Here is an 11,388-nt window from a genome sequence, read left to right on the forward strand (position 1 = left end):
GTGTACAGGGAGAAGAGCAGAGGAGAAAGTACACTGCCCTGTGGGGATCCTGTGCTAATTGTCTGAATGGTGGAGACATTCTTCCCCAGCCGCACGCACTGCCTTTGGTCCGTCAGGAAGTCAGTGATCCACCTGCAGGTGGAATTGGGTACGTTAAGCATGGAGAGCTTGTCCTGGAGCAGAGCAGGGAGGATGGTATTGAACGCAGAGCTGAAGTCCACAAACAGGATCCTAGCGTAGGTTCCCGGGAGTCCAGGTGCTGCAGGATGAAGTGGAGGGCCAGGTTGATGGCGTCGTCTACAGACCTATTAGCTCTGTATGCGAACTGCAGAGGGTCCAGGAGGGGGGAGGTGAAGGACTTGAGATGAGGGAGGACCAGGCGCTCAAAAGACTTCATGACTACAGACGTCAGCGACACAGGCCTGTAATCATTCAGTCCAGTGACATGGGGTTTCTTAGGCACAGGAACAATGGTGGACAGCTTAAAGCAGGCTGGAACATGGCAGGTCTCAAAGGAGATGGTGAAGATGTCCGTGAAGATTGGAGACAGTACCTCTGCGCAGTGTCTCAGGGTTGCGGGGGAGACACCGTCCGGGCCCGGGGATTTCCGAGGGTTTTGCTTACGGAAAACCCTGAGCACATCCTTTTCTTTCACTGAGATGGCAATGGAGGGGGAGGGGTGGTCAGCGGGGACTGTACTATTCACAGTGGTGAAGGTGGTGGGGGAGGCATGTGACACCAGAGTGGCTTAAGAAACCTGTACAGTAGGGGGTGTGGGGGATGGGTGTTGCACTTCAAACCTTGCATAAAAGGAGTTGAGTCGTTCAGCCAGTTGTAGATCGTCAGCAGCATGTTGGGCTCTGGGCTTGTAGTTTGTGATTTGCCTGAGCCCTCTCCAGACAGAGGCGGAGTCATTGTTAGAGAACTGCTCCTTTAGTCGCTTGTTGTACAGAGATCTCGCCTTCTTCAACTCTTTTGAGAACTGGTACTTAGCGCCCTTGTAGCTCTCTCTGTCCTTAGCTCTGTGAGCTGCTTCTTTCTCCCTCCTCAGCTCTCTCGGTTTGGGTGTGAACCAGGGCTTATCGTTGTTAAAAGTGGCCCTGGTTTCAGTTGGAATAATGCTGTCCTCACAGAATTTTATGTATGATGTCACAGTGTCTGTATATTCATCCAAGTTGTCTGTGGCAGATCCAAACACGTTCCAGTCTGCTGTGTCCAGACACACGCGAAGCTCCTCCACAGCCTCGCAGGTCCACTTTTTAGTAGTCCTCACTGCAGGCTTGGAGAGCTTCAGCCTCTGCCTATATGAGGGGATGAGGTGAATCATGGCGTGGTCTGAGAAGCCGAGAGCAGCACTCGTGGCGCGTCACTTCCTTCTCCGTTAATCCGCGGGCAGCAGAGGACGTTGTCGGCCTCTACTGCCCGCTCTCCCCTCTCCGACGATGCAGTCCCATGCGCGGTCTAACGTGTACACTCCATCATCCCTGTTCATGGTCCCACATCCACGTCTCCTTATCTCGATTGCTTCTTTAATTCATCTTTTGTATTTCTGTTGTTCAATGTTTATGATCCTTGTGTTGTCCCAGTCCATTATATGGTTTTCTCTTCTGCAGTGATCTGTTACGGCTGACTTCTTTATTGTGCTTTCTGCATCTTGTTTTCAATCAATCAATCAAAGCTTTATTTATAAAGCGCCTCACGCAACCCTGTCAGGAAGCCCAAAGCGCTGAACATGGTACAGTTTTGCTGCTCTTGTGTGTTTTCTACTTGCCTCTTTCTCGCACTTCTTTCTATGTTCTATTGTTCGTGTGTTGAGTTGGCGTCCGGTTTCTCCTATGTATGTTTTATTGCAGAGTTTGCATGGGATTTCGTAAACGACTCGACATTTACATCCAGCTGGTATCTTGTCTTTTGGGTGTACCAGTCTGTTTCTAACGGTTGTGTATGGTTTTGTTGGTGTGTTTATGTTGTGTTTTTTCATTGTTGCTCTTATTTTTTCTGTTATGCCTCTGATGTATGGTAGGGTTATCACTGGTTTTGGTTCTTGTCTTTCTGGGTTTCTGGTTCTTTGTTTTGGTTGTTCTTTTCTTTCTGTTTTTGTTTGTTGTTTTCCTTTGTTTGTTGCCCATGCCGGGTATCCGCAGGTCTTTAAAGCGTGTTGTATGTGTTTGTCCTCTTGTTTACGGTCTCTTTCTTCTGTTATTATGTTTGCTCAGTGATATAATGTTCTGATTACTGACATTTTGTGTATGGTGGGGTGTTCTGATGTCCATAATAGATATTGGTCTGTGTGTGTTGGTTTCCTGTATGTGTTTATGTTTAGGGTCCCGTCGGTCTGCCTGGTGATTTTCATGTCCATAAATGCTATGCTGCCTTCTGTTTCTGACTCATAAGCAAACTTTATGTTGTCTGTGTCATCAATGTTATTCTAGTGTTGTGTTAGTGTTTCTGTTTGCCCTTTTGGTATGATTTCCAGTATGTCGTCTACGTAGCATTTCCATAGTTTTATTTTACAGTTTGGGGGGGCGGTGGCTATGGCTTTTTGTTGTTGGTCTTCCATGAAAAACTCGCACAGGGTGGCTGATAACGGGTTACCCATGGCAAAGCCTTCCAGTTGTTTGTATATTGTGTTGTCGTATGTGAAGTAAGTGGAGTTAGCTACCAGTCCTATCAGTTGTGCTATGTCGTCTGCTGTGAGGTTTGTTCTTTTGTGTAAAGTCTTGTCCTGTCTGATTCTGTTCACTACTATGTCTATGGTTTTTTGGGTTGGTGTTTTTTTAAACAGGGATGTGACGTCGTGTGAGATGAGTATGTCGTTATCTTCTATTGTAATCTCCTTTAGTTCTTTTGCCAGTTTTATGCTGTTTTTGCAGTGTTGATATGTCTTTCCTAATAATGGGCTGATGCTTTTGCTGATATCTCTTGCCATGTTGAATGTTGGTGTACCTATGCTGTCAATTATTGGTCTAAGTGGGGTGTTTTGTTTATGTATTTTTGGTGTTCCATAGATTCTTGGTGTTATGTTCGCCGTAGGAATCCAGTGTTTGTACATTTTTTCTGTTATTTTGCCTTTTTCTTGTAGTTGTTTCAGTAATTTTTTCATGTTTTTCTTAATGTTTTCTGTTGGGTCTTTTTTTAAGTATTTTGTAAGTATTTTTGTCCCCTAGCATCTGGTTCATCTGTTGTTTATATTTTTCTCTTTCCATTACCACTGTGGTTCTTCCTTTGTCTGCCGGTAGAATAATTATCTGTTCATTTTTGGATAAAGCTGTCATGGCTGATTGTTCTTCTTTTGTAATATTGCTGTGTTGAATTTGGCTGTTTTTTTTAATATCCCAACTACGTTATTTCTAAGTTCTGCTTTCTTTCCCTCATCTGTGATCTGTTGACATGCTAGTTCTTTTGCTACAATGAATTCATCATATGGTATTTATTTTGGTGTGACTGCAAATTTTAAACCTTCCTAACATCCAGTGGTTGAATGCAAAATGTTAGTTGGTCACATGTATTCTTTAAATCATGTAACGTTGATGATGGCAACTATATAGGCCATAAAGAGAAATGTGTTTTGTGTTATTTTCTCACGTTTCCTATGAACACACTAAAGCTACAGCTGATAACCTTTACTTATTATTACAGTCATGTCTTCATATAAAATATATGATATCCACAAAACCGTGAGGATGTGTTTCGGTTGCTAACAGGCACCACAATTAAAATAAGTAATTAAACAAGTATGAACTCTAACATGATATCTTCAGCCATCGTCACCCCCGAGCTACACATGTAGGGACATCTGTCCGATTTAAACGCCGGCTTTCAGCCACTCCCCCTGCTGCTTCCGTCTGCTCTCGTCTGTTTTCCAGGTGAGGCGCAGCCAAGCCCCCACAATGCCGCTCTAAAATTGGTCCCAACCCGGAAGTACCAGCAATAGCTGTTCCACCCTCATCCGCTGGGGGCTGGTGTCAGAAGCGAGCAAATCTTCATTGACTCCCATGTTAAAAATACCAATTTCACAGCAGAAATAAAAATGTTTACAGCCTGGTTCCAAAACGTTGGTTACGTATTTTAACCCCAGATTCTATGAGTCTAGTCGCAGCCCTTAAGCGAGCTGCTATTGGAAGGATGATCTCCGCATCAGCCAATCATGAAGAGCTTCAATGTACGCCCACTAATAGTGGGCCCCCTTGTGGGTATATAAGTGGAGCGACTCCACTGTTCGCCTCTGATGGCTCTTAGTCCTAACAGAACCAGTGGGGCCAGTGGCTTAAGGGTTGCGACTAGACTCATAGAATCTGGGGTTACAATATGTAACCAACGTTCTATTTTGTCTAGTCTTAGCCCTTAAGCTAGCTGCTATTGGAATGATGCGCAGCTGGATGGGATTATGCCACACTGGTTAGCTCAACATATGAACACACCCAACACGCCTTTTTAGGGAGGGGCGCTCAGCCTCAGCCCAGGCTCGAAAGCTGAGGCAGCCAAAAATAAGAGTGAAGCTCCCACTAAAAAATAACATCCATAAAAGGATGAAAATCATTCAAGCAGGGCTGATGGGATGCCATAAAAGCGTTCATTCAGCCTGCTGAGGTCCAAGCACCGAACGAGTGACAGAACCTGAAGACACATCTCGTAAATAATAATGAGTGAAGGAACAGGGTGATGCCCATGAAGCAGCCTGACAAATGTCTTCCATTGACACACCACTGAGGAGCGCCATAGAAGAGGAAATCCCTCTGGCTGAGTGAGCCTTGAGTGTCTCAGGAGGATCCCGCCCTGATGATGTGTAAGCGAGTGAAATGGCGTCACATAGCCAGTGCGAAAGACGCTGAGTCGACAGCGCCTGCCCAAGGGAAGACTCCCAGTAGTGCACAAACAGGCTTTGTAAGCGACGAATCCCTGAAGTGCGTGACACATATCGTGCGAGCGTGCGCACCGGGCAGAGAAGATGGGAAGCCGCCTCCTCATCAGAATTATGGGGAGGAGGAAAAAGTCCAGCCAATGATATTGACCTGCATTTGAAGGAAGCCGTAATGTTTTTGGGCACAAAGGCTGGGTTGGGGCATAAAACAGCAGACCCGCCATCCTCCCGGATCCTGAGGCATGCGGGAGCCACTGAGAGGGCGGCCAGGTCGCTCACTCTCTTGACTGATTCCAGAGCCAGCAGCAAGGCCGGTTTCAGTGACAGGAACTTGAGTGAGACCTGGTCCAAGGGCTCAAATGGGGCTTTAGATAAGCCGTGTAGAACCACCGTTAGGTCCCACTGGGGAAACAGCGGCCGGGACACAGGTCTGTTCCTCCTGACGCCTTTTAGAAAGCGTTTTGTGAGGGGATGACTTAAATTAGACCTATCACCAAAACCCTGATGACAGGATGAGATAGCTGCAGCATATGTCTTAATAGTGCTGAATGCGAGGCCTCTGTCCATCAGTATCTGCAGGAACAATAGGACATCCGCCAGCTGGCAGGAGAGTGCTTGAACATTCCGTTCTGTGCACCAGTTCTGGAAAGCTGCCAATTTAGCAGTGTAAGATGCCACGGTAGAGGGTGCTCTTGCACTCTGAATCGTGGCCACCACATCATGCGGCAGCCCAGAAACCTCTAAGCGTGACCGCTAAGCGGCCAGACCCAAAGCCTCTGGCCTATTTCGGGAGGATGTCTGATTATTCCATCCGCCTGGAGAAGGGCATCCTCCCTCCATGGCAGCCTCCACGGGGAGCCGGACACTAACGCTTGTAGGTCCGGAAACCATGACGCGGACAGGCGTCTGGGAGCCACCAAAATCACCTAAAGCTGTTCTGACCGAACTTGGTCCAGGAGCCGGGGAATCAGAGGGACTGGTGGAAACGCATAGAGGAGCGTTCGAGGCCAGGGCTGGTGTGAGAAGGCATCCGCCCCGAGTGGGGGTCGGTCCCGGGGGCTCAGGGAAAACCACAGGCGACACTGAGCATTTTCTCGAGCCGCAAACAGATCCACAGAAGGTACCCCGAACCTGATCCAGATCAGCGACACCAGCGCAGGATGCAGAGGCCAGTCGGAGTCGCGGGGTCCCCCTCTCAACAGGATGTCCGCTGCTACATTCAGGACCCCCGGAATGTAGGTGGCCTTGATGGACAGCAGGTGGACATGTGCCCAACACAGTAAATCTGTGGCTACATGCAACAGAGGGAGAGACCGAACTCCCCCTTGGCGATTTATGTAGGCTGCCGCCACCCAATTGTCCGTGTGAATTTCGACATGACAGCCCTCGAGAAGGGCAGCGAAATGTCTCACCACCTTCCTCACTATCATCAGCTCCAACACATTTATGTGTTCGTGCGTGTGGGAGGGCCAGCGATCTGCCACCGTATGGGACAAGCACGTGCCCCCCACCCCAACAGCGACGCATCCGTAAACACAGCCACGTGTGACGCAGGGCGTCCGATGGGAACTCCGTGTGAAAGGGTGCAGGGGCTCCCCCAGTGAGCAAGGTCCCCGCCCACTGAGAGGGGAACCCTCAACATACGTGCCTTCTGACGTATTGGGTGCACCCGGATGCGGATAAACCAACATTGCAGGCACCTCGTGTGCAGCAACCCTAGCGGCACCACAGCGTGGGCTGCAGCAATCATGCCCAGAAGTTTCATGAGTAACAGGGCCCTCACGATCCTGCGGGGTTGCACGCGGGAGATCACCGCGATGAGATCTGCCGCTCTCACCGGCGACAAACGTGCTCTCATCAGGGAGGCGTTCAGCTCCACCCTGAGAAACACAATTGACTGTGACGGAAGGATGGAACTCTTCTCCCAGTTTATAGAAAACCCCAGGGTTGACAGATGCTCCATAAACTTCCTGGTCTGTTCCGACGCCTCGTCCTCGGACCGAGCACACAGGAGCAGGTCGTCCAGGTAGAATAAAACTCTCATTCCCGCCGCGCGCAGCGGCTGCAGTGCGGTCTCCAGACATTTGGAGAAAGTGTGCGGGGCTAGCGAGTAGCCAAAAGGGAGGCGATTGAATTGGTATGGAACTCCCTTGAATGAGAAGCGCAGGAACTTCCGGTGCCTGGGAATTACCAGGATGTGGAAGTATGCGTCTTTCAGGTCTATTGACGTGAACCAGTTTCCGGAACGCACGTATTCCAGGACTTGCCTTATTGTCAACATGCGGAAATGCATCACTGCTATGGAGCAGTTGAACAGGGAAAGATCTAGAATCGGTCTCATTCCTCCCGACTTATTCGGTACTACGAAGTAGCTGGAGTGGAAACCCAAGAGCTCTTGTCTGCGAGGGACTCGGGAAATAGCGTCCTTGGACAGAAGTTCCCACAGCTCCAGCTCCAGGGTCTGAGACTGAACTCGTGATGTGAACGTCATCCCCACGATCCCGTTGAAGGGAGGAGGAGCGGCCTGAAAATGGAGTGCGTGACCGTAATGAATGGTCTCCGATATCCATTTACTCATGGCACAAAGGCGGCGCCATTCGCGCGTGTGTTCCGACAGCGGACGCGTGTTTGCGGTAACGTGAGTAATGTCTGAAGACTGAGTATGCGCCCTTACCGCCGTCGCTCGCCCCAGAAGACTGGGGGCGACCCATGGAGGGCTGTGCTCGAAAGGGCGAGTGTGAACCAGCTGGAAGAGGCTGATCCTCACCACGAGGTGTGGAGACCAAAGGAGCAGGGTGTGTGGGAGCCGGGACCATACACGGGGACGGCAAAGTGCCCGCGGACGGAGCCGCGTACTGTGCCGCCGCGCGTGACCGCGGCCGCGTCATGACGTCCCGTCCAGCATTGTGGGGAAAACAGGACGGGCTGGGCCTGGCCGGAGGCCGGATGCCGGGGCCGGTGCGCGAATGTAGCGCACCTTTACAGCCAGCCGTGAGACATGACTGATTGCGGGAATACGTATATGTGCCGCAGTGCTTGATGTGGGGAACGTGTGTGAAGAGCCGGCAGAGGACTCTGCAGAGGACTGTAGGATTGAGATCTTTAAGTGACGTTTTTTGGGTTTTATTTCAAAACCAACATCAACATCAACATCAACAGCAGCATCAACAGCATTACACCCATGAACACACACATTCCCCCCAAGGAGTCATTTCAGTGGCTGCTTCTGGCGAGGCTCCTGCGCCTGCCACAACGGCGTCTGCGGGCTCCATCGAACCCGTTGGCCACCAACTTGCTGGTCTCGCTGAGGTGGAGCCGAAGCGGGGGGCCGGCTCCGTGGAGCGGGCGGCGCAGCTGGGCGCCTGAATTTCCCACGCCGTTAGTCCCATCCTCTGGTGGAATGGCCGGAGTGCGAGGCTGACCGAGGGTGGACCAAGTCTCGCACCGTAGCTGATAGTTCAGCTGTCGTCTGAGCCCTCTCGATGACGCCCCTAAGATGGGGACTGAACAAAACGTCAGAGGTGATGGGGCCTTCCAGCATCTCTCTGTGCAGGTGAACTTTAAGCAAACATTCCAGCAATGTTTTTGTAACGTTAACACACCATTCCAGGAACGTTAAAAAAACTGGACATTTCTACGTTTTTACAACATTCAAAATAAACATTCCCATAACGTTCTGTTAACGTCATACTAACCATAAAATAATGTTCAAACTACTTTAAGCAAACATTCCAGCAATGTTTTTGTAACGTTAACACACCATTCCAGTAACGTTAAAAAAACTGGACATTTCTACGTTTTTACAACATTCAAAATAAACATTCCCATAACGTTCTGTTAACGTCATGCTAACCGTAAAATAACGTTCAAACAACTTTCAGCGAACACTCCAGCAATGTTTTTGTAACGTTAACGCACCATCCCAGTAACGTTAAAAAAACTGGACATTTTTATGTTTTTACAACATTCAAAATAAACATTCCCATAACGTTCTTACAACAAATTTTTGTTAGCTAGGATGTCATCAGAATTCTGCTCGGTTCGGTTGCCAGACTCGGTTCCGTGTTTGAATTGTGTTTCTCTACCACTCCGCACGACAGCGGCAAAATAACGTTTAGATCTCATAACAAGCGGATTCTCAGCGCTTTGCTCATAAAACAGAAGACCTGCAGGCCTCTGTGAGTTAAAACATCCTGATACTGTTCAATTGTAAACATTGTGCTCCCTCCCTGTGTTTGAACTCACAAGTTGCTCCTTGATGCCACAGATATGTGATGATTTAGCTTGTTTCTTTATTTTACTCCAGAATAAGAGATTAAATTATTACAAAAGCAATTCAGTGTAGTTCAATTAGTCATTTAACGTATCTTATTTTTATTTTCCTAATACTGTCGGCTTTGGAAAGGATCAAAACACAAAAGTGAAAATCTTTAAAGTATTTTAATGCCAAAAATCAGGTGACAGAAATAAAAACAGGTAGCTAGGACTCTGAAACCAACAATGACTGAAAGTGAACCGTAAACACTGAGGAGTGAGAGATGACAGAGGACTACTTATGAGGAGGAGCTGTGAGTGGGAGGAGAGTACAGCAGGGGAACATAGGAGGAACTATAAATGAAAATATTTTTAAGGAAGAAAGAATCCTAAAAGGCAAAGAAGAATAACTAGACAAAAAAACCTGACAACAAAAAGAGTAGAAAATTCAGTGGAAGGGAAAAAAAAACTTGAATACTAAATGAGAAAACCATAACAGCTGGGGAACCAAACAAAAACAGAGCCATTGGTTTTGAGCCACAATGTCTGATATCATTTATTTACATGATAATTTTTAAACTTTTAAGTATAAAAATGCCACATTTGATGTATTTTACTTTGTCTTGGTATCAACAGATATATAACTGTACTTTTATGCTGATTATTTTATTACAGATTGAAAAAGAGGGTCATGGTAAGGTGTGGGCCTACTTCGCTAAAGATCCATCCGGTGATGTCATCTGCAGCATCTGCTCATCTTCAGTAGTAGTTTGTGTGTTGTGTTGTTTTTGAGATTGCAAAATAAATCTTATTTGCATTACTTGGAAACCCTAGTGAGTCATTGAGACAGTTCTTTGGTGTGTAATATAGAAATAAGTTAGCATCAAAAAGGCAGAGAATGAAGGGTTTAATCTTAAGAACATCTGTATTTATTTCTCTTTTTGTGAGGGAGATTTATCAGCCATTATATTGGCTATCGGCCTTTGTTAAAAGTTTTATATAGGTATCGGTCCCAAAAAAAGCATATCGGTCGGGCCCTATTTAGCACTACTTAGATGTAGCCATCCTTACGCTGAAAAAAATGTAACTAAGTAACTTTTACTTTGAGTACATTTTGTTTACGATACTTTCTACTTTTACTTGAGTAAAAATTTAGGCAAGTACTTTTACTTGTAATTGAGTAAAAGGTATTGGTGCTTGTACTTTGGTAGGAAATTTTAGTACTCTTTCCACCTCTGTTTGTAACTCTCACTAATGCAGTTTCAGTGCCGTGATACTCTGTAAAACCAGACTGAAATTCCTCAAACAGAGCATTAGAGTTTAAATGCTCACATACTTGGATGGCCACTATTTTGTCCAGGACTTTGGATAAAAATGGAAGGTTAGATGCTGGTCTATAATTCATTGGGTCATCTGGATCCAGAGAAGGCTTCCTAAGTGAAGGTTTGATTACAGCAACCTTAAAATCCTGTGGTACATATCCATTTACGAAGGACATATTTAATAAATCTAGAATGGGGGCAGTAACCAATGTAAAAGTATCTTTAAATAATTTGGTTGGGATTGGATCTAAAATGCAAGTTAAAGGTTTAGATGAAGCTAATATTTTTTGATAACTCTGAAAGCTCAACTGGATCAAAATGGTTCAAACTCAGATGAAGTTCTACAGTCACCTCTGATGCTGCCTCACTTACTGAGGAAGAAAAAATCACATTAGGGAGGATGCTAAAGATTTTGTTTCTAATAGAATTAATTCTACTTGTAAAAAATCCCATAAAGCCATTGCTGCTGAGGGCTAAGATTCTGTGTAAGTTTGGTAACTGTACTGAAAAGAAATTTAGGATTATTCTTATTCTCCTCAATTAACGTCAAGAAATAAGCAGTTCTAGTTTGTTGAAGCTTATTTTTATAAAGCACAAGACTATTTTTCCAGGATAAGTAGGACTCCTCCTGGTGCGTAGAGCGCCATGTTCTCTCCAATTTTCTATAGTTTTGTTTTAAAGCTTGTAAATGAGAATTAAACCAGGGAGCCAACTTCTTGTCCCTAATTACCTTCTTTTTTAAATGGGCAGCATCATCTAATGCCACACATAAAGAGGAAGTAACATTATGAACTAAGGCATCGATTTGTGAGGGGCTAGAAATGAAAATATTGCCCTCTGCTATATTCCCCTGAGATGCTGAGGACAGCAAGGATGGAACAGTTGATTTAAAAGATGCAACAGCGTTGTCAGATAGAGACAGACTGTAGTGAAATTTACTTTCATGTCTCG

This window comes from Nothobranchius furzeri, chromosome 1 (assembly GCF_043380555.1).
Source record: "Nothobranchius furzeri strain GRZ-AD chromosome 1, NfurGRZ-RIMD1, whole genome shotgun sequence".
Classification (NCBI taxonomy): domain Eukaryota; kingdom Metazoa; phylum Chordata; class Actinopteri; order Cyprinodontiformes; family Nothobranchiidae; genus Nothobranchius; species Nothobranchius furzeri.